The 3310-nt window shown below is 44.5% G+C and overlaps 1 pseudogene; it reads right to left on the bottom strand.

Moving 5' to 3' along the window:
- Positions 1–746: 746 nt before the first annotated feature.
- Positions 747–2888, bottom strand: LOC143664355 (partitioning defective 6 homolog beta pseudogene; annotated as a pseudogene).
- Between the last annotated feature and the right edge of the window lie 422 nt (positions 2889–3310).

Raw genomic sequence — 3310 nt, 5'->3', positions numbered from 1 at the left:
AAAACTTTTTATGTTAAAACTCTTTTAAAAAAGAAAAAGAGAGAGGTAGCATGTGAAAGTATTTTTACTTAAAATGTTGAACCCCTGCACCAATTATACTATAAATGAAATTAAACTTTCTGCATATTAATGTTATTTTGCCATTCCAGAGTCAAATTTATAAGACTCACAGAATGTTAAAGCTGGAATGCCATTAAAGACAGTGGTGTATAAATGGAATATCTTCAGTGAATTCAACAAAAACTAGACTGCATTACATAATATTGTGAATTCAGTTAATAGTTTAGTGATAATATGTTAAGTGGTAATGTGAACAAGATACATTTAAATGTATTTTGAGTCAGTCAAATGATCTTCATTTAATCAAGACTTTACTTCATATATTTTTAACATACAGAGAAATATCCTTCAAAACAGAGTCATTGGATTCTTCATTGCTTGAATAGCACACAATCGCTACAAAGCTATGCATACTAGTCCTACCATAAAATTAATTAATAAATAACTCTGGGAGAAAGATCCACAAGCCAGAGGGAACTTACATACTTCATAATATTCTGTTCTATATACAAGCATACCGTAGTCCTGGTGCACATTGTACAATGACACATACCAAAACAGCAGGCAAAGAATGAAAGTTAGCAGCCTTACTCTTAACTTGTTCTAAATGGAGGCATTGCAAAGTAATAAATAGCCTCACAAAACTAATAGTGGTAACTCTACCTGTCAAAGGTGAATACCACATATTTCTCATAAAGTGTAGGCAGTGTTTCTAGAAATTCCATTGACAACCCAAATTTTTTGTATAAAAAAAGTGCACAAGTTTATCCTACATGTACAATTCTCCTAGTTTGGGTGCATTTTTTCTTTTTTATCCAAAACAATTCACACGACTTGAATATAAAAACACACACAGAGACATAAACAAGCAAAAGGAATGTTTGGAGTAAGAACAAGACCAGGTTAAAGGAGAGCCTCCCACATGACCTGTGTCAGTGGAATTGCTTTTTAAAACATTAATTAAACCTATGTGGAATTAGTTTGTAAATTTTAAGTTATAGGATAGACAAACACCAGCTTGAATAACTGTTAAGAGTTTCATAATTCAAGAACATAGCTTCAATGCTTTATAATGTGACAATTGGCTTGATTTCCTAGGAATGAAAAACAAATGCATTGCAGAAAATAATTTGTTACAATCAACAACAGTAAAACATTAAGAAATCAAAATAAAATGCTGGGAACCTAAGAGCTGAGGTCCCCAGGGTACCAAAAGAGATAAAATCAGACTTTTTCACATTAGAGCTTTAAAAAAATAGTCACAGGAAAAATTAACCAGGCTGTGCACAGCAGGTTAAATATGCAATCACTTCAAACAGAAATGATCTGGTCCTCTCACATGGTTCTGAAAGTGTGCTCTAACATCCACTTTTCCACAGACAAAACAGCAAAAGCACAGAAGATCATCAGCAAAGGCCCCTTTGTTTTAGGCTAAGTTCACTCTGATCCAGCCAAAGTTTACATTAACAATGATCAAACAACTTTTATTAACATTTTAAGCTTGCAATAATTTTTCCTCATGCCTATCCCAGGCCCTAGGTTCAGAGGTATATGCTTCAAACCAGCCCAATCTACAACCCCCTGCGGCATCCTCACTCACAAAACATTCAGAGAATGGCTTTATAACGTTGTGATTGCTCCATCTGCTTCTAAGAGTTTTTGATCTGAAGCACACGTTTCAAATTCTGTGTTTGTGCCACTTGCTGCGGGTGCCACGTTCACCTCATTAGAAGGAATGAAACCATTGGGTTCGGACTCGAAGATGAGCTCCACTTGTGTTGGTTCCAGACTCTCGGGCGTGGGCACGGCTCTGGGAATCTGCCGCGGCACCCGGTTATCCTCAGTGATAACGCCCTCGTCATCACTGTGCTCGTCCTCGGGCTCGAAGCTCGGCCCCAGCTGCTGAGGACCGCCAAGAAGGCTGTTATCAAGAGACTGGCCGGAGCTGCCGGACGTCCGGCTGTTCTCACGACATTATTCCTCTGGTTTGCCGGCCTCACCGTGACGATGAGGTCGCGGCTGTTTGCGATCATCATGTCCGTGACCTGATCAAGGCTCTTCCCTGAAACCTCTATGCCACTGACCTCCAGGACCTCGTCGTTGACAGCGAGCAGTCCCGTGCCCTGGGCCAGGCCTCCCGGGACCAGTCTGGAGATGAAGATGCCCGGGACCTTCTCCAAGCCGTGCGGGGTCACCCTGACACTGGGGCCGTCCCGGATGCAGAACCCCAGGGGCTTCTCTGTGCCGTACTTATAAAGACGAACCCTGCGATGCGTTTCTGGGAGAATATCCACGTCTATGATAGAAGACACAGGTCTGAAGTCTTGGGGCAAACTAATGACTGTACGTGGCTTTTTCCTGTGGTTGTCAGGACGCAGTACATTGGTTACAACATTCTTCTTCTTTATTAGTGTGTCCGTACCAAAGGCACTGTAGTCTGCTTCTTCCTTCTTTTGTATAAAAATCCTAAGCAGCGGGTTGGCTGTTGAAACAGCTTTGTGATAATTATCATCATTATTTATAGGTAGTGAGTCTCCACGGATGTCTGCGTAGCCTACTAAAACATCAGCATTGGGTATCTTATGAACGTGCTGCAGCAATCCATAAAATTCATCAACTTTTCCAGGTTTTGATCTTTCCAGCGAAAACCGACGAAATTCAGCTCCAAACTTGCTCTTCACCTCCATGGTGCCCGGGCAGCCGCTGCCCGCCGCGTGCAGGTGGCTGCGGTTCAAGCTGGCGCCGGCCGCCCTGAGGCGCGCGGGGGCGAGTGCGCGGCCGGAGGGCTCCGACCCGCAGCCTCTCAGGCCCCTGCAGACCGGCCGCATCCGCTCGGCGCGCGCTCAGCTCAGCGGGCTCCTCACGCCGCGGGACCTGCGGGCCGGCTGCGGGCCGCTGCGGGCGGGCGGGGCGCGGGGCGCCGGACCCTCCCTCCCGGCCTCAGCAGCCGCGGCGGCAGGGAGGGGCGAGGAGGGGCGGAGCTGAGCCGCGGGCGCCGCAGCCTCACCCGCAGCCAGAACAGTCCATTTAAATCTCTCTCTCCCATTACAACTATCCTGAAACACAATCATATGAACAGTTAATAATCAACAACAGGAGATAGATAGCCTAGCTTCAGTTGTTCTACAGGAGAGCATCAGATGGTCTCACCGCTTTCACAGGAGACACCTGTGCAATCATAAGTGCGACCTGTTGTTTTTATGTTAATAAAACTGGGTAGGTAGAAGAAAATCTTAAAATTCTAAAGAAA

This window comes from Tamandua tetradactyla, chromosome 20 (assembly GCF_023851605.1).
Source record: "Tamandua tetradactyla isolate mTamTet1 chromosome 20, mTamTet1.pri, whole genome shotgun sequence".
Taxonomy (NCBI): Eukaryota; Metazoa; Chordata; class Mammalia; order Pilosa; family Myrmecophagidae; genus Tamandua; species Tamandua tetradactyla.
This window is presented reverse-complemented; position numbering and strand designations above follow the sequence as displayed.